This window comes from Onychostoma macrolepis, chromosome 18 (genome assembly GCF_012432095.1).
Source record: "Onychostoma macrolepis isolate SWU-2019 chromosome 18, ASM1243209v1, whole genome shotgun sequence".
Taxonomy (NCBI): domain Eukaryota; kingdom Metazoa; phylum Chordata; class Actinopteri; order Cypriniformes; family Cyprinidae; genus Onychostoma; species Onychostoma macrolepis.
This window is the reverse complement of record NC_081172.1, coordinates 30,008,693-30,029,269: the sequence shown is the minus strand read 5'-3', so window position 1 is coordinate 30,029,269 and position 20,577 is coordinate 30,008,693. Positions and strand designations below refer to the sequence as shown.

Below are 20,577 nucleotides of genomic sequence, written 5' to 3'. Positions count from 1 at the left end.
GCGTGTGTCACAGGGAGCATTCATAGTGTGCAGGTTAGAGGCAGATAAAGGGCTGGACTTTGCTCTATGGCATGCTGTGGGTGAGGTAAAATGGCTGCTGATTAGGCCAGACAGAGACAACGACAGCCGAACAGCATGATTAAATTTTCCTTTCAGAGGCAGATTGATCTTGGCTTGATCACTGTGTCAACAAAACAGAGACCTGCTGTTCTCGTCACTGTATAGGCCTCATAGCCGCAGTCAAATGCAGTCTGTCAATGGAGTCAGTTCATTCTACCTTGAACGCACACATTAGAGCCAGTCCTAGCTACTCTTAAATGCTCTAAATCCGTCACATAGCTGTGTTGAAATATTTTCTTCCTTCTGAATCAGAGGTGTAAAAAGCACATAGACATTTACATAAGTATTGTTGTCATTTTACACAAAGTGTCTAACCAAAAACAACAGGAGTAAAATTAAACAAATAATAATAATAACCAGTTAATGTACTTTCAGTATTTAAAAGAAAACTTTTCTCTTTTTTTCATGAAATCAATGGAGGAGGTTTCCATGTCCATTTAGCTATATTTTACTATCTAATGGATTTTTCTGGGTTTAAATGAAAGCTGATTTGATTGTTAGCTCAGTAAGAAGGATAAACTGAAATATTTAAAGCTGCACTAAAAAACTTTTGTTTGAATGGTCTCTTTATCGCCATCTGTGGTTGAAACCTAAAATTACACGTCATTTACGGAGTCCTGCTTCGGCATTTCGCTGCTTCCGGAACAATCCGATGCTTTTGAAGGTCAGTGGTTACAGGTGATCACCATATCAAAGCGGATTATTTCATAAAAAAAAAAAAAAAAAAAAGTGTCGTCTGAACCTTTAAGTAGGCTATCTGCCGTTGTGGTTCGGATCTTGTTTTGGTACCGACTCTGCCGCTTTACCTACTTGTTAGGGATTCTTGTTAGAAATGTCTGTGTTAAATGCTAGCTAGCTAACTAGTTTAAACAACAGTATTTATTGTAGCAACAAAATGCACCCTTATAGGCTACGCGATATATTAGCCGGACCTTCTGTGTTTACATTCTGTGTAAACAAGCAAAAGCCAATGACGTAGGCATGGGATTTCGCGCGGAATACGACCCGACAGATCAAAATTTAAATGAATATAATAAGCCTATCCTAACATTTCGAGAAAAGCAAGAAAGGAAAATTGAACACAATTTTTGTGTAGTAGGCTACTTGCTCTATGTAATTTCGTTCATTTTTAACCAAACAATCTTCTAGTGTTGCTTTAATAGCATGCAAAGTGTACTTAGATGGTCTGAATGAAATTGTAAATGCATCTTTAACAAGTGCATTTTTTAGGTTAAGAAAACATTCACGAAAATTATGCTTGCATAGTAAGTGAGTGCTTTTCACCCCTGCTTTTAAACATAGGTCAGACTAAGTGAGTACTTTTTTTTTTTTTTATGTGTGTGCCTGACTTTCTGGTTGTAAAACTGACCAAACTATGTTGAAACTACTCTTTTGTGTTGAAGAAAAGAGGTTTATATGGGCTAAAATTCACATAGGGAAGGCTGTGATACGTGTGAGTGTGTATTAGTGCTTTGGTGATTTACGAGGCCATGGATGGTGGTTGTCAAGTCAGGCTGTGTTGTCTTTTGGTCTAGTCAAGACTGACACTTTCTTCCTGATCTGTCCCCTTATGTCCACATGGACCCCAGATGTGCACAGACATTCCAGTTGAGTTCATTCCCATAGTGTCTTCAAACATACACACAAACCCTCAAACCTCACCTTTGGCCTCTAAGGACACTTTCGAGATCAAATAACTTGACTGAATTGATAAAGGCCCTTCCCAAAACCTTTCACTATTCTACATGCTTCATTTATCTCCACTGTTGAATCTCCATATTAGGATTGCCATTTTTTGGTCATATTATTATATATATATATATATATATATATATATATATACAGCCGTGTTTTATCTTCTTTCACGCCTCCATAAGTAATAAAAACTATCTCGTTATAGTGATAGTGTCTGGAGTAAGCTGAGGTTAGTGGGTCTAAACTAAAAGTGACCAAAAGACTACAGATGAGTGACTGTCGGTCATAACACAAATATAAAATATGGCAGACTGATAACAAGCAGGTGCAGACAAATTGTGTCGAATTATCTGCTGAAGCAGAACACGCCTCCTCTTCCTTGCTCACACACTACTATCATTGGTCACGGTTCGCCATAGGCTCCGCCCTCTCATGTATGACCTCATCCACCATGAATACTCATTCTGGCATGTCAGTGATCTAATAAATTATTCATGATGTTAATAGCTATACTTTACCTGTCCTCTGCATTCCTCAAGAAACACGTTTAATAAGCAGCAACAATACCTTTACTTTTCACTTAAACTACAAACTATTCTTAGCCAATTGCCACTTACATAATATGTGTATTTGAGATCAATTGTATTGATAGCAACATGTGCTGCATGAGAAAAATCATGTTTACAGTAATGCAATTACAGGGAATGTTTATTAGGAATTGTGGAGGTTTGTGGTGACCTATATTTATTTGTTCATTTTGTTAATTAGTATGTTTGTTAAAGTACTAATTTTAATTCTTCAAAAAATGAGTGTTAATTGAGCTGTAAAACTGTCTTAACATTCTTTAAATGCAGAACTTCTGGTTTTCTTATTTATTGAAAATTCTGAATTTCTTTATTTCTGACCAAATCAATTTAAATGCACGTGAAATATTTTTATTTTAATGTTTAAATTTACAATTTATTTCAAATGAATAAAGAGTCCACAGAGTGATATGACTATGCTCAATTAAATAATTTGGTGGTTATTAAATACAATATTTGGCTGCAGACAGTTTGTCTCAAAAGTCTTCCTTGTCAAATCACATTATACCGTCACATACATACTGTATATTTCAATTATGCTTCCATACAATATTTCCAAGGCATTTTAAACAAAATAAGTAAATAAATAAACAATTAAAAATATTAATAATAAAATATTTAAATGATAAATATTATAAAATGGAATTCTATTAAATGTAATAAAATAATGTAAATAAAAGTATTAAAAAAGTATTACAATTTAAGTAAAGTATTAAAATATTTTCTCGCTCACTCTCACTATTTGCTAGCTCTTTTGCATTTCTTTAAGTAAATGTCTTGAAAGCAGCTTCTCATTTGCATCTATCACCCGAGGGAAACATCGCAGTCTTTGTAGTGTCTCGGCCAATTGAGTGATGTGTTCAATCGACAGGCTTTTTGCCTGTGGCCACAACTGTAACTCTTGTCAATTATATTTGGAAGGCAGCGATGCATCACACCTCGCTGAAGATGGTCAGATAAACATCTCTGGTGAAAGTAAAGCGCCACCAAGTTCTCACCCCCCTCCAGCTTCCCAGCCCTTGCCACGGTCCCGTTACTGGGGGGTTTGTTTTCGTGCCCTGCCAATCTCAGGTTCCCCTCGTTTGCACCAATTAGCAATGACAGGAATCCAGCTGGGCTAAATTAATGGTCCACCAGCACCCTCCTCTCCTTATAGCAGTGCGAGGGTCTAAAAACAACACCCGCGTGTGAGAAAGAGAGAATCACATCATTCACTAGCCGTAGCACTGGAATGTGTCGAATACTTCCCTCGCACATTCTCTCATGTCTGCTCTCATACACACATCTGTACATTCCACTCGCACATACACACACATCCCTTCACGTGTGCATTACCAGTATATTTATCTAGCACAAACACACATTTTCTTTATGTTCACCATGCAGAAACTCTAATAGATCATTCTCTAAGGCTGCTTTTGTCCCTTACATCAGATCAAATCACTTTTAGGTTCCTGTCCGTCCTAAAGGCTGACTGTGACATTGGGCCTCACAACCTTTCGATGTAATATTTAAAGAACAGTAGTCTTCCATCAAGCATCCGTCATTTACTCACCTTCGTGTCATTCCAAACCTGTATGATTTTCTTGCTTCTTTCTACTTTGAAGATTGTTAGGGTCCAAACAACATTGAATCCCACTTTTATTGAGTGAAAAAAAAAAAAAAAAAACTGAGACACTTCTCAAAATGTCTAATTTAACGTTTCACAGAATAAAGGATGACAAAATGATTTTGGGTGAACACTTTAACACTTTAACTAGAACAGGCAAGCCTTCAGAAAGGGCAGGTTTCGGGGAATGTAACAGAAATAATATCACTGCTGTCAAAGTGTTTAACAATGTGTTTTTTATTGTACATAATACACATAATATTCACATTATCCCAGTCTGTTGGCCGAACAGATGATCCCCAGAAATCCCTTAAACTGGAGAGACCCGAGCAATATCCAGACATCAGACTTTGACTTGGATCAGTAAGTAAAACGATAATTACAATTCAAAATTTTAATAAAAAGTCAACTGAGCAACAAAAAAAACACCGGTAACACTTATAATAAGGTCATTAGTTAACTACATTATTTAATGTGAACTAACTATGAAAAATACTTCCAAAAACACTTAAATATAAAGGCAACACTTTATTTTAAGGTGTCCTTGTTACACGTTACATGCGATTACTATTATAATAACAATATAATATGCATAATTACATGCAAGTAACCCTAAGCCAAACCCTAACCATAGAGTAAGTGCCTGTAGTTAATTAATATTACTTAGGACTTAAATGTGTAATTACACTGTAACAAGGATACCTTAAAATAAAGTGTAAACAATATAAATTATTATTATTTTAGTATAATTAAAATCAAAAGTTGTTAATATTATTTAATGGACCTGAGCTAACATGAACTAACAATGAACAGTTACATTTTTATTAACTAACGTTAACAAAGATTAATAAATACTGTAACAAATGTTAGTTAAAGCACTAACTAATATTAACTAATGGTACTTTATTTTAAAGTGTTACTATATAGGATAATTATTTAAAAAGTACAGCACAGATTAAACAAACGTTAATGAAAATGGGATTTGTCTATCCATCCATCCATTCTCCAAACTGCTTAAGGTCAAGGAAATGGACAAAATATTACAATAAACAGTAGTATACTCAGTTAACATTCTCACACATACTCAATTCACACTCCTAATTTAAAAAAAAAAAAAAAAAAGGGCATGATCAGATTTTCTCCTGAAACTCTAAGTGAAGTAAATTGAATCTGAATAACACAGTTATGCAACAGGTCGGTAAAATACCTGTCAATGTTTTAATGGGTGGAGGTTCCCCCCCGAACTGGAGCAGTTCATCCAGAACAGAACAGAGTTTTACCTTTTTTCCTCTCCTCCCTCGCTTTTTCCATCTATCTGTTTTTAGGCTGCTGGGGTCCATAAACAGCCGTGGCTGGAGCGGAGGGGGAGAGGGATGAATAGAGCTAATGTCCAGCAGCGCTCATTGCTCGTTTCTATGAGTGTGACACACAAATGTCTTATTCCACAGTAAAACACTTCTGACAAGTTCTTTTTTTTACAGTTTCTGAACAAAATTTGAATAGTGTCTTACTAATCATGATGTGGAGGGATTGCCAGAGCATTGCTGAGATGTTCCGAGTGGTTTTTAGCATCTTGTTATATGGTTGCAAGGGTGTTTTGGGTCGAGGCAAAAGAAATATCTTGTGGTCCCCTGGCTGGAGTGAGATTTTGATGGCATGGGCTGAATCAATCACACATCTCACAACTATTTGTACCTAAGTTACAGTTTGGCAAATTGGTGGCTAACTATGAATTCATTTGCTTTAATATGTGTGTTTTCATGTAATCTTAGGTTTAGGGTGGACCGTCATGCTTACTTTTTTTTTTCAAAAAATCATACGTTTTCTTGGCAGCTAATATATGTGTGTGTGTGTGCGTGTGTGTGTGTGTGTGTGTGTGTGTGTGTGTGTGTGCGTGTGTGTGTGTGTGTGAGTGTAGGAAAAGGGATATCAAAGCTATTTTATTTTAAAGAAGTAGCTTTGGAGATGTTTGTGTAATAAACAGGCATTTGAGCAAATTAAAGTTTATTGTCTTTAATATGTCACACAATAAAAAAAACTACGCTAACTACGCTAGCTACTTTTTCTGAAGAGTTGCTTTTAGCTTAGCTTAGCTTAAAAAAATTGGTGTAGGGTTTACTTTGAAACCATTTTTGCTCAGAAATTGCTAGTAAATTTCACAAATAGTTACAAAGGAACACACTGAATTAAATGTGAGACTTAGTAGAAAGAAGAAAATGTAATTTTGTTGAAAATCTTGAAACTTGAAAATCATTTACAGTGTAGACTGAGAACAAGTTATGTGCCAGAGTTAAATTTTTGAGTAAAAGTGTTTGAAAAATGAATCCTGACGTTTGTTATCATCTGCCAGGTGAAAAATAACTAAATGACTTATGTTTCCAGCCAATGGTTAGGGTTGTTTACCTTCGCAAGCTGCGCTTAAAATGCTTTTTCCTAGTTATGTTTTTGAGTATTCATATCTTCACAGAAGCTCATTGTTCTCAAGTCAGTGCTGGTGTTATAATAGGAAGACACCTTATGAAATGACACTAGAGATTTCCGTGGCTGGTCAAACAGCGGTGTGTTCTCCTAAGAGCATCCCCTCCTCACCATCATCATCATCAATGGGGCCTTCTTCTCAATGAATCTGCTCCTAAAATACCTGTTCTCTTCCCCTGTCCCGCTCTCGCTGTCTAAACAAACAAGTCGAGAGTCGCTTTTGAACGTTCCCAACACGCTCATTTTAAGTCAGCCCGCTGCACGCTTCACAGGTGATATTTATAAACACCTCAAAAGCTGCTTTTTTCTTGAAAGGTGGAAGGCATCCGACCGAACGAATGCGAGTCTGTCTGTCCCCCTCTCTTTCTCTCTTTTGCATTCCTGCCAGATAGGACCAGACCACTGGGGTAACTTTCCTGGCTCTGCAGGGCCCCGGACAATCGCTTCTTTCATTGAGGGCAAAAAATTCGGCCCCTGGCTCCTTCCTAGCAGTTAGGCCGCAGGGAGAATGTCTCTAGCTCTCACTCTCTCCAGCGCCCGCCTTCACAAAGCTACCTTTTACAGGTTTATATTTAGCCTCCTTCTTCACCGCTGTCCATTTCTTAGGTGCGGGTTGTTGCGTAGAGTAAAATTAAAAACATTTCTAGGTTCGCAAAAACCATTTGGAAAAAGGTGGAGAGTGTGAGAGCGGAAAACAGGGGCCAGGAGTGATGGTTTTCCTCGGTAGTTCCCGTAAACGAGCTGTGTACTTTATTCAAATGAAGGAAAGGTGAAGGCCAGAAAAAGACGATAAACAGAGAAAGGGATCAGATGAAAAAAAATAGCTAGGTTAAATAGGGAGTGGAAATATCGAAACTCTTTTAATCTTGAGCCGTCTTCAGGCAAGTTTAAGGCATTATGTGAGACCGTGCGTCAGTCATTGTGTAGGTTGAATAGTGCTGGCGGCGGGAGGCTGGTTTGCGCTGTAGATTAACGCCGGAGCTGCAATGTTAGCAGAAGCACAGCTGTGTTCTTCTCTGTTCTTTTTTCGACTCTGTCTTGCATCCTGGTGTCACGCAGGACTTTTTTTTCCAAGAACTTGCGAGGATTTTCACTGAGCTAACAATGTGTGCTCATTCATGACTCATGGCTGCTTAAACTTCACTCAACCTTTTAGCCTTCTCCTGTCGCGCTCTCCTTCTCTCCCTCGTTTTCTGTATCATTTGATCTGTCTCTCTTATAATTAGCAGTCTTGTAATTTTATTTAGCCATAGTCAGCCAGTTATTCAATTCAGTGTAAATGGATACAGACCACTTTCAATTAATTTTTACATGAGTCAACAATTTTTTCCACTGGCCAGACCACCAAAGAAAAATAAATACTGTATATATAATCTTCAATATAAAATCTATTCTACAATAATATTCGTATTATTCTACAGTTGCTTGCATTTATTTATATGAATATATTTATATGAATATATGTGCATTTTTATAAAATGATGTGCATATTTTTATATTTTTACAAAAACAAATTCAATAAGTAGTTTTTAAGCTTTTCAATTTGAACTAATATTTTGTATAGAAATTGATAAATTGAATTAATTCATCTTTAAATATTTTTATTAATTTGCATTAATTATTATTTAAATATTTAAGTAATATTTTTAATATATTATATACATATATATATATACACACACACACACACATATATATATATATACATATACATACATACATTTTAATCTTTTTTAATATATTTTATTTAAAAATGTCTTAATCTTTTATGTAATAATTATACATACATAAAGTGTGTGTGTGTGTGTGTGTGTGTGTGTGTGTGTGCGTGAGAGAGAGAGAGAGAGAGAGACTGTAGGAAAAGGGATATCAGAGCTGTTTTATTTTAGAAGTAGCTTGGTGTATGTGTATGTCTATAACTTTTATTTAAGAATCATGTAATAATGAAATATGGCCAAAAAAGGGAAAAAATATATAAAACCCCAAAGACTCTGTTTTTAAATCATAAAAGCACAAACAACAGCGTTTTGCTTCCATTGAATGGGTGCGGTGTGGTTGACACCTCTGCCCGAGTGTGAGTTTGCGTGTGAGTGTTTGTGCGCGAGACAGAGAGCGAGTGTGTGCGAGTGTGTGACAGCGGCTGGATGCTGTACGTCCACTGTAGTCCGACACACACTGCTCTGGTCTGTTTGGCTCTCAAAGTGCTTTCATTCGTCCGGTGGCCGGGGGGAGACGGAATTAGTGATACGGCGGGTGATTTTTCACTGCTCCAAACCAAATAAATAACACCGGCTCATTCACTGTTCTCTCCTCCTCTTTCTATCTGTCATACAGACATTCCAAGCTGAAAAAATCCTTCCCACTCGAAACATAAATAGGTGAACAAATAGGAAAGGATAAATAGCGTTTTAATGTGTGGGTCAGCTCAGTTTAACAGGCTTCGCTCTGGGCCTCCATACTTCAGCTGTCCTGACGCTAACTTTCCAGCATCACTCCTAGAGGAAGTATTCTTACCTGCCTGAAAAACACTAATGACCAGAAAAAGAACAGCCTCCTTTGCCAAGCTGCGTTTTAACAGATGATGAATAGCACAGAAATATATTTTGGCCATGCTGGCGTCAAGTATTTGAATGACTTAAAATGTCTGATTGTCAACATCTGCACATTTGTAGTTCATCACATTAAGAACATGATCCAAAAATTATTCTTATATGGATCATTTTATCATTTAAAGCCTGTAACAAACTTTATTCAGGGAAATGTTTTGCTTGAAAAGTGTCTCTTTTTTAATAAATGGCACTTGGATTGATCTTTTTCTGACATTTGTGAAAAATAAGTACACTTTAGCTTATAAAAACTACTTATTATGGAAATAATATACTTAAATGTGAACTAAATGCATAGTTTTACATTCGCATCAACTTAAATATACTTTGATGTCATCTATTTAAAAAATATATGTAATGTTTTTAATGTAAAAGTTTTTAATTTAGTACATTTAAAATATATTAAACATTAAATATAATCAAATACACACTGCAGTTAAAATTATAATCACTTTTAAACACATCAATATAAGTGTATGAGTGTACTTCTTTAAAGCACAACAAAAGATGATTACAACACAATTATTAAGAATGTAAAACTTTTAATTTGACACTGTTAAATTATAAAGTGCGCTTCTTAGAAGTGTGTTAAGAAACAGTTATTATAGTGGCTTGTAAGTGCCTGCCTTTTTATTTCATTAATATTATATTATCAGCAAGTACAGTTTTTAAAAATATATATACTGTTAATATTTGAAGTACGCTACAAGTGCACATTCGATACAATTGAGCGCACTTCTTTTTCACAAGGCAATGCAATGATAAATGCATTCTTTTTCTTAGTCTTAAGAGTCCAAATGCTTTTGGGGGCCATGCACACACACTTTTATTCGCACGAACACACATTAACGCTCGCACGCATGCTGCGACGCCAGCGGGACGGACATGGCAGCGAAGAGACGGAGTTTGGAAGGGCAGAGTCGGAGAGCAGGTCTGCACAGCGACATCCTCAGACAGTTTCCTTCAAAACATCCGCTCCATGAATTAGACATCTTATTTACCTGTGCTGCAGGCCTCTGGCTCTCCAGATCCTCAGCTCGGCTTCGTTTGGAATAAAAAAACCTGCTGTGCTGCTTCGTCTCCCTCCCCCAGACCTTCTGGGTTCAACACACTGTCTTTTGTACAGTGCACCTATGTAATGAAAGCAAATAAATAGATTGGAGCCTCATTTACATCAGTTGGTTGGAAGGAAGAGAAATGATGTTTGCTACTAAATTAGAGTTCTAGAACTATTTTATTGGTCGGTTGTTGCTCTTTTATATCTCCGGAAACTTAAATAAAGCAGTTATGTATCATTTTGGTAACACTTTACAATAAGGTTCTAAAAGTTAACATTAGTTTGCTACACTAGTTCACGTGAGCTAATAAGGAAAAATACCTCTTAATCTTAGTTAATGTTCTTTCTACATTGACATTTCTTATTTCAACATTTACTAATACATTATTGAAATTGAAAGTTGTATCTGTTAATAGTATTTATATTATTTATTTATTTGATATATTATATTATTTGGTCCTGAGCTAACTAACAAAGAGCAGTTGTTGTTTTCTATTATCTAATAAATACAACAAATATATATAACGCTAATTGTTCATGTCAGTTAGAAGATGGCATCAAAATAATGTGCATTTTTTTATTGTTCATTTTATTAATATTTTGAATCAGTTTTTATTTTTCATTTTCTTATTAGTATTTTGTGTGTGTGTGTGTGTTTGTCTTTTTTATTTTTATTATTTTTTATTTTAGTATCAACTTAAACTCAAGTTATTTGAGAAATGTCGCCTTGGCAACTATATCCGAAATAGGTTTTTTATATTTTATTTTATTTCAGTTTATTTTTATTTCGAGTATCAACATGTTTTTTATGGTTTTAATTTTAGTTATAGCCAACTAAATTCAATAACACTGCATAAAAATATTAAATTTAAAAACATAAAAATTTAGTTAAGGTTACTTAGTATATTCAAGTTTCCATAAATTGAATATATTGAGCAAACTTAACTAGATTTTTCTGAGGCAATAAGTTAGCAAGATTTTTTCAAGTAATGTTAACAAACTGTTTCAAAGAAAAACCTCTTTAGAGAAATACAGTAAGCATTTGTAGAGCTATGAAAATAACTTTAGTCTTGTTGGTAGTTTTGGTCGTGGTAGTGAGGAAGTTTTTGAGTTTTGATGGCAAATCTGAGCCATTATTGAGATGTCTTTTTCAGGAGAAACAGATTTCAGTCTGTGATTTTTCTTCTTTGTAATGACCTCAGATTTGTAAAAACAATCGGAACTCATAAAAAAAACTGACCGTTCAGATTTCATGTTGTGTGAATGTGTGTTTCTCATTGTTCTCTATTCTTTTTCTCATTATTGAAAAATGTGTCTGTCTGTTTCTCCATCTACTTCTCTATAGGGAAATGTGTTTGTCCGCACCTGTCTCTCTGACTGTAGCGCTGTGGTTTAGGTGGTTGGCCGATACAGCACTTCTCTGTGTGGTTAATGGATAACTGCCGCAGTCAGGCGGCCATGATGAAACGTTGACATTTCCCTCCGATTATTCATCCGCCCCTTTGTTCGGAGTGTTTGCTAATGGCCTGGGCTCTGGGTGGAGTGCGCTGGAGATGGAGAGACGAGAGACAGAGAGGGGTATCTGAGGCACACCCCGCTGTTTGTTCGTCATGTTTGCTCAATATGGCGTGTGGGTGGAGGGTCTTCGGGACCAGAGAGACCTGCGCTGTGCTAGTTAGAGCACCGTCCGCGAAACCCTTAGAGCACGGGACGCTAAACGTGCATGTTATTATGGCCATTACACATAACTTTAGGTCAGTCTAAGGACACAAGATACAATTTGGGTGTTACTGTAATTGGTTAACCCTCACAATAACATGTGCAGAATCGTATTTTATCCACAAAATCAAGAGGAAACAAAATGAAAATGCTCATTTTTATAGATAAAACACCTTTTTTTGATTTTTATCTTTTTTTGTTTGTTTTTTTTTTGCATTTTGTTCCTGTTATTGTCACATTGTGATGCTCATTAGGCATTATAGTGAAAAAAACAACTTTGTCTCGGACGTTTCTTCTAAAAATTGAAAAATGACATTCAAACTATTCTCTTAAAACAGACTGTTTATAGGACTCATTTATTGCTTTTTGTTTTCATGAAATTAATACATCTGGACAGTTGACTTTTGAGTTGTTGTTTTTTTGGCAAATAGTGATTCTCATTAAGTTCTCGCTACTGTAAAACAGTAATATTTTACTGCATCACGGTGAAAAAAATGCATTGTTTATTAAAAATATTTAATAATAGTAAACATATAAATGCAGTGTGATCAATACTACTATGATGAATAAATACTAAATACTCAATACCACCATTATTATTATTAAATACTTAATGCTAAATATAATTTAAATTAAATTTATTTTATATTACAGTAATAAGAATGAGATTTTTTGCATTGAAAAATATGAGAATTGTTCAAGAGAATTAAGGAGGAAAGTGATACTATCACAAAAATATTAGTATTAAAATATGCTGTGTTTTTCTTTATGCAAATGTAAACATTTAATTTCTTATTTCCTTCTTTTGATCTTGGGTTAAAATTTGATCTTGACAAATTTAATGAGATCTTAAATCCATCTTATTTTGCAAAACCAAAGTAAGCAATTTTTCTCTGAATATGCAAGACTTACGATTAACTAGAATAATAACAGAAAACAGTGAAAGTATTTGTGCTAGAAACCAGTGTTTTTTTTTTGTTTGTTTTTTGCTTTTTTAATTACAACAAAATAATATGATAATAATTAGCAGTTTACAATATCAAACAGCTTAACGAGCTGTTTTGTTACAAATGGCCACGCCACTCGTGTTAAAAATAAGGCTAGAGAGTGAAAGATTGCTCTTTATTATCAATGATCAGAATTTCATGGAGAGGTTTTAGTGTCAGATTTCTTTTCTTGGTGTTGGTTTTAGAGTTTTAACTGGAGTAAACAGTGAAGTGTTTCTTATCAGCAGAAGGGTGGAGTCCTGAGAGGAATGAAGAAGGGATGTAGAGAGAGATCACTCAGGTAAATACAATGCCTGACCACTCCAAAGAAACAGAGGGGATTGAGAGAGAAGAGAAACGAGATTGGTGGGTCAGGCCGCAGGTATTGTACCGTCTGTTTGCTCACCCAGCAGGCAGGCAGATGCACGGCTCTGTTCACTGACACCTGAGCAGTTGATTAGATGTAGCGGACAGAACTGCTGCTGCCGGAGACAATGATGGGAGCAGAACATGTGCTGCTGGAAAAAAAGGTTGCATGGCTTTTCATAACCCAGAGAATGAATACCATGCGTTTTCCCGTGAAGATGAGGCTGGCAATAGAATGTGAATGAATAAAAATAGGAGGCACTCTGTTGTGACAATGAACCAATCAGGACCAATCAGCATTTTATTGCTCAATATATGTTGTTAGATCCTAAAATGATTTGCTGTGGATACTTAACGAGTTCTCATTTATGTGTAATTTAAATATTAACGTCTCAGATGGTTCTCCTAAAAATCAAAACCACATTCAGACATTCAGAAAAGCTTTAGAGTTTTAGAGACATCTCAACTGGTTCATTCATATTGAGATAGATATTGGAAACATTTTACAATAAGGTCCCATTAGTTAACGTTAGTTAACTACCAGTGTGCAATACACTGAAAAAAAAAAAAAATTTCACCAAAATATTGCTAACAATGGCATTTCGCTGCAAAAAAAAAAAAAAATTGGTGCTTGGCTGCACAAGTCATTTCAACTTAAATTGTGTTAAACTGACTTTAAAAATCAAGTTGATGTTTGCATAACTTAGAAAATTAAAATGAAATTGGTTAAACTAAGTTTATGAATTTAAAATAATGGGAAAACATATGTTGCCATGACTTATTGATCATATAATTAATTAACACATTGAATTAAACGTAAAATGTTGAAGTAAAAAAAATCTGTAATCTTGTCAAATGTAATCCAGTAATCTTTGTTTTAATAAGAACTTTCAAAAATCTAGTGTTTCTTTCATTGTTAGTTCATGTTTGCTCATATCCATTAAATAAAATTAACAGATACAACTTTTGATTTTAATAATGTATTAGTAATTGTTGGTGTTAACTTTAATTGGGAATAATAAATTTTCATTGTTAGTTTATGTAATGCAGTTAACCAATGGAATCTTATTGTGAAGTGTTACTGAGATATTTTATGCAAATCATCATTGAGATATACCTGAGATTACATAGAGGAGAAAACTCTTAGAAGCATGAGACTTCTCCATTTAATCACCATTTAATAAAATAACAATTAAGGCATTAAACTGATCTTTCTTTCATATATGTAGCCTTTTCCGATTGTCACGGGATTTTGATGAAGTCTCAGATATCTATAATGAACTGAGTCAATGTAAATGCACATGCATTCACGTATCGGGTGTTTTGTGCGAAGCAGAATAACAGTATGTAGTGTGTGCAGTATGTGAGTGCTTTAGAGAAGTGAAGGACCCGCACCTGGCCGGGGAGAGCGAGCGAGAGAGGAGGGCAGCTTTAAAGCTTTTACCACTGTGCAAACAGTAGGCTGATTGCTTTTAATGGGATCAACTAGAGGCCTCTGTGAGATTCAGCCCTGCCCTGACCAACAGCGGGATGTCGGGTAAGTGTAAGCTCACTTCTCATTACTGCTCTTGAAAGGGCCCGTGTAATCCAGCACACGTAAATGCAAACACACATCCACTCTCAGGAGCACAGACACCTTTGTGATGGGACAGTTGAGAGCGGAACAGCTGAAGGACACTCTGACCAAAACCTATAATGCCCCTATTCGGCAAAACCAACAGATTTCAACTTTTCATTGTTGTTATATGAAGATCACATACATAGGTAACACTTCAGTATAGGAACCAATTCTCACTATTAACTAGTTGCTTACTTTAGCATGCATATTATTAACATATTGGATGTTTATTAGTGCTTATAAAGCACATATTCTGTATGACCATATAATATATGGAAAGTAATCCATTATAAAAATAGGAATTATTCCATGTTCAAAACTATGATCATCCAAGCACAGAATGAAATAATAAACCATTTATTATTTATTTTATATGTAACATTGAATTTTTTCATGACTGTTCCTCAGTTTTGGTGTCATTTAATTTTTTACGTTAAAGTACTGGAAAATAAAGACAAATCAAGGTACCAAAAATATTGCTTATAAACAGAATTTGTTTGACAAATTACAGTAGGTAAATCACTTTATTTTGATCACTATTTTCTAACTGGCTTCTTGTATTCTAAAAATGTTATTTGCATTGCAGAATGAAAATTAAAAAAAATAATAATAATTAAAAACTGAGATTTGATGGAAATTACACTGTTGTGGGAGATTTTGTGTTTATTTATTATTTATTAATTTATTTATGCATTAATGCGCAGGATCCCTGGGACAGAACCTAAAGATACAGATGGATGATGTTAACCAGGAAGGTCTCCAGACATCAACATGAGCAGAGCAACAGAGGAAGTGTGACTGTGAAAAGCTGCGCCAGGCCCACTGAGTTTTGGCAGTTTTGAGACAGAGGCATTCAACTCTTTCATAGGCTGTTCTCCTACTCAACAGTGTTCTCCTACTCTTCTCTCAGTGCTACACGAATGAAGGCCATCAGCTGGAACGAGTCATGATGTACTATATGACCTAGTGATGAGTCTTGTGTTTGATGAGAGTATGGCGAAACCAAAGAGAGAAGCGCTGAGCTAACATAGAGAGTTTGGTTGAGGATCAGTATGCAGTTATGACTTAAAGGATCTAAAAACCACCAGATCACTGATCATTGATCTTCCTTTTACTCATATGTGACTAAGCGTATTGCACCATGCTTTGTTAACCAGGAAGTTTCAAATCAAACAACATAATTTAAAGGGATAGTTCATCAAAAAGTGAAAATTCTGTTATCGTTTACTCACCCTCATGTCGTGCCAAAGCAGACATTCTTGCTTCTTTGGAATACAGTATTTTCAAATGAAAGTCGCATACATATTTACAATGAAAATCACATTCTTGGAACCCATTGTGTGGACTAAAACACGTGAAACTCCTCAAAATAACTTTTTTGCATTCCTGCAGAAGAAAGAAAGTCATACATGTTTGAAATGACACGAGGGTGAGTAAAGAATGACAAGATTTTAATTTCTGAGTCAACTATCTCTTTAAATTCTGAAGAGTGGACAGAAAAAGAGGCTGTTCTTCTCTGAATGTTCTTCTCGATAATCTATTGATCGTTTGGTCCATTTAAATGTGACTCACCGCATATGCCAAGGCAGAGCTGGAACTAATGCAAATGACACATTTTCGAGTTATTTCTGACGTGCAATGTGCAAAGCATGCAAATAAGGGTTCGTAAACTGCATTTTATTGAGCGACCCCTGGTTGGGGTAAGTGATCTCTTGAGCATTTATTGTGAAAGTTGGAGAGGTTAAGAGGTGCTTGTGTCGTCCACTGTGGACAGATAACACTCTTTCAGTCCCCACTCACAGGCCTGGCCCAAAGCCAACTGATAACACAGTCACATACCATCTTTATTAATGATTGGTCAAGTCCCGGGCCGGAGCACGAACCCCCCGGCAGGTAAAATGAAGGATCTTTCCGTAATGACCACGTCTGAGCTCCACCCAACAAAAGCAATCTGTTCTAACACTGCTATGGCAACATTCGTTCAGGAACTAAAGAAAGCAGGCAGAAAAAAAGCTTTATAAGGAAGCTTACGTCACCAGACATGGCATGAAAGGTACTTTAACATCTTGATAACATTAGTTAATTAGTTAACAGGCAGCAAGACAACTATAAAACACAAATTATGTGGAAAATTGGGACTTTTTCATGAGTCTATCAGGTGACCAGTAACACTTTATTTTAAGGACCAATTCTCACTATTAACTAGCATGCTTATTACTAGCATGTTGGCTGTTTCTTAGTAATTATAAAGCACTTATTAATGGCTTATTCTGCATATTCTAGATCCCCTAATCCAACCCCATGCCTAAATTTAACAACTAGCTTACTAACTATTAAAGGTGGGGTAAGCGATTCCTGGTAGCCAATGTTGATATCTGAAATCATCCAAAACAAACATGCCCCTGTCCCAAAAGGGTCTCGCCCCTATTTTGATAGCTCCGCCCCACACATACGTAGCCTACGCAACCCAGGCAACGATTAGTTCTGTGAAACAAAGCAAAACCAATGTTACACCGTGACTACACCGGACGCAAGCGGCGCAACACAATACTATAGAAGTCATTATAATCAGTGATGCTGTCTACACCATAGATATATATGCGTAGATGCCTCATTAGCGACTGTTAGCGACAGAAAACTGCTGCCGCATTCTATTTATGACGTGCTGACACAAATTTCAAATGATTTTCAACGGTCGCTTTATCGCGTCCAGTGTAGTCAGACTTAGCTGTTGTGGCGCGTCCGGTGTAGACACGGTGTAAGGCGCCGATCACACCGAACGTGTTTTGTAGTTCTGAAAACGCGAGGCGCACCTCACTGTCTTTTTGGTGACTTTTAAAAAAAGAGCAGTGCGCTGCGGTTTTTTTATGTTGCTAGGCAACCACTAAATCTGTCCTGTCAGTCTAATCAGGATTATAGCACGAGCTCTCTAAAATCTTTGGTTTTTGCTTTTAAGTAAACTGTCATAATAGCAAAAACCTTAAAAAATACAGCTCCGGGTAACCCGCGACAGACACCAAAACGTTTCTCCTCCATCGTTGCAGTCTCCGGACTTTCTAAGCAACCGTAAACTTTCGTCACCACAACGGAAGGCCCGCCTCTCCTTTCATTCGATTGGACAATGGAAAAAAACGTGATGACGTGGGGCGCTTTTCCGCTCAGAGTTGCTTTTTTTTCAACTTCAGACACTGCAGGTGGCGAAAAAACGCGAGGCGCCTGGGGCGCAGACACAGCGTGCAGAACGCTCACTGCCAACAGAAAACAAAATGCGTTCGGTGTGATCGGGGCCTTACTCACCTATCGAGAAGAAACAAAGCAACCTCGGCGTCCGATCGCAGGCCTTCAGTTCCTTGAGTTCTCTCCAGCGCTGGAAAGCTGATCCGATATTTACACGGGTCCTACTTCTTGCCTTATTGTTCTGGAGACGTTTTCCTCTTTTGTTTTTTATCCGCCATCTCTATCTTTCTGTCGCTCGGCTGTCTGTCATGTGCAGAACGCTCTCTCCTCCACATCATGAGTAGACACGCCCCTTACTGCTGATTGGCTACAAGTTTGTTTTGGTGCTCGCCCCCGACTCAGTTTTCTAAAGTGTTTCTGAAAAATTACATACCCCACCTTTAACAAGCAGCAAATTAGGAGTTTATTGAGGCAAAAGTCACACTTAATAGTTAGTTAATAGTGAGAAATGGACCTTAAAATAAAGTATAACCGAGTGACCTCTTTTTTGGACTTTGCCTAAAATGTCTAGGATTTGGCTTTGTGTTGGTATTGACTTGCTCTCTACATTCTTTATACGCATAATTGCATTGCTTGTAAGTCTTGCATGCCACAATAGTGTGCTACAGGGTTGAGTCGGTTGATGTATTTTTGTTGTCAAAAATCTAGGAATTAGCATTTTAGCATATCTGAATTCATCGCCCTGAAGTCAATGGGTTTTTTACATGGGTTTTTGGTTAAATGGTTATATTTTCCCGTTTTATTCTAAGACATAAAATACATCAGTAAACCACACTTGTGAGATTTTAATTATAATTTTTTTTTTACTTTTACTTGTCCTGAAAAAGGTGGTTCTTACAAGTGCCTAGATGGGACTACAGAGGTTGTTGGGGATGTGAAACGTCATCAGGCCAAAAAGATAAACTCATCTACTCACTAGTTGCTTTCACAGCCTCATTGCACTCTTGCAAACTATTCTAACTCAAACTTTCAGGAAAAATTTTTTAAATAACCACAAAGAGTTTAATGATGGTAATGTTGAAGTCATGTGATCGTGGTGTCTATTCTGGTGTAGTTTATTTAACTTTTTCCATCTGCCGATTGTATTTATTTAAATTCATAATAGATTTTTTTCATTTGAGAAGATTTTCCCGATGAGCAAAGCACGTACGAATCATAAACTTTTGCTGGTCACAGAGCCAATGGGAAAATCCTATTGGGTTTTTTGTTGAGGGAATGTGAAAAGTATTGCAGAGCTTCAGGTACAGTAGTGAAGGACTGAGTAAAACAGTGCCCAAACAAAAATGTAAATCCAGGAGAAATTCCCATGTATTTATCCCAGTTGGGATCGCTTACAAAAGTGTCTGTGACAAATAATGGTGCAAACCATATAGTAGCACACATTATAGTCTAGCAAAGCACATAACATTAGCCACAGGGGTGAGTTTATGAGTTAAATTAACTAAATGAAACACTTTACAATAAGGTTTGTTAACATCAGTTAATGCATTAGGTAAAGTGAACTAATTAAGTGCCTTTTTTATTTTTGAAAAGCACAGTATGGTCAACCAAATTTAGTCCAGTTTTGAATTGCTGGATTTTTGCAATCATAAACCATATCTAAAATAAAACAACTATTTTACAAGGTGCCAATTTCAGATCGATTCGTATGATGTGATTTGTGCGAAAAAGTATACTGAAAAACAAATTAATATAAGATTTACATAAAATGACATTAAATTAAACATGAAATTTTGAAGTAGAAAGACTGAAATAGTATTTTCTTATAAAACATATTCCAGTAAAATTTGCTTTTTATTCAGAACTTCAAAAAAAAAAAAAAAATTTTTTTTGCATGAAGCCCCACCCCTAAACATGGGGCTCAGTGGAGCAAATACTTACAAAATAGTCACCAATTCACTAAAACATAATATATTACGTATTGTCATGAGATTGTGTTGGTTTTGGCTGCTGCTCTCTGACCCAAAACCACTGTACGGCCGAAGCCCGGACCGATGGCCAAACTCAGCTGTGTCTGTTGTGCAGGAGGAAATGCTGGTTAATGAGTAGCCTGTGCTGAGTTGTGGCCCTCTGTTACAGGTGTGGGGGCCAAGGACAGCAGCTGATAAGACTAGACATGACCAGGAGAGGGGGAAGAGAAAACAACCGCAAAACAGAGGGAGGACTGGAGGAGGTGTTGCACAGATATCAATGACCTGCCGTTACTAAGAGACAAGCCTATATTCATCAGCATATAACGGTATCCGGCCCACATGACTTTTACACTATAGAGCTGTTGGATTGGAGATTGGAGAAGTATATTAACACTGAAAAAAATTATACATCACTTTTAAGCAATCCGGTAGATAAGAGGGCTAAAACGGAAAAACATTAGGCCAGATGCAAAGCTGAGTGCCTGCAACCCACTGAGCCATGACTATAATCGTTAGCATGACTTTAAGTACCTTTTATGAAATGGTTACTGCATAACAAAAATATGATATGAATCATTAATTAAATGGT

The 20,577-nt window shown here is 36.3% G+C and overlaps 1 long non-coding RNA gene across 1 annotated transcript; it reads left to right on the top strand.

The window, feature by feature from the left end:
- Window positions 1-734: 734 nt before the first annotated feature.
- On the top strand, window positions 735-19,965 carry LOC131524747 (uncharacterized). The gene is made up of 3 exons (XR_009267064.1): window positions 735-784; window positions 13,100-14,757; window positions 15,543-19,965. It is a non-coding gene; the product is annotated as an uncharacterized LOC131524747 (long non-coding RNA).
- The last annotated feature ends 612 nt before the right edge of the window (window positions 19,966-20,577 follow it).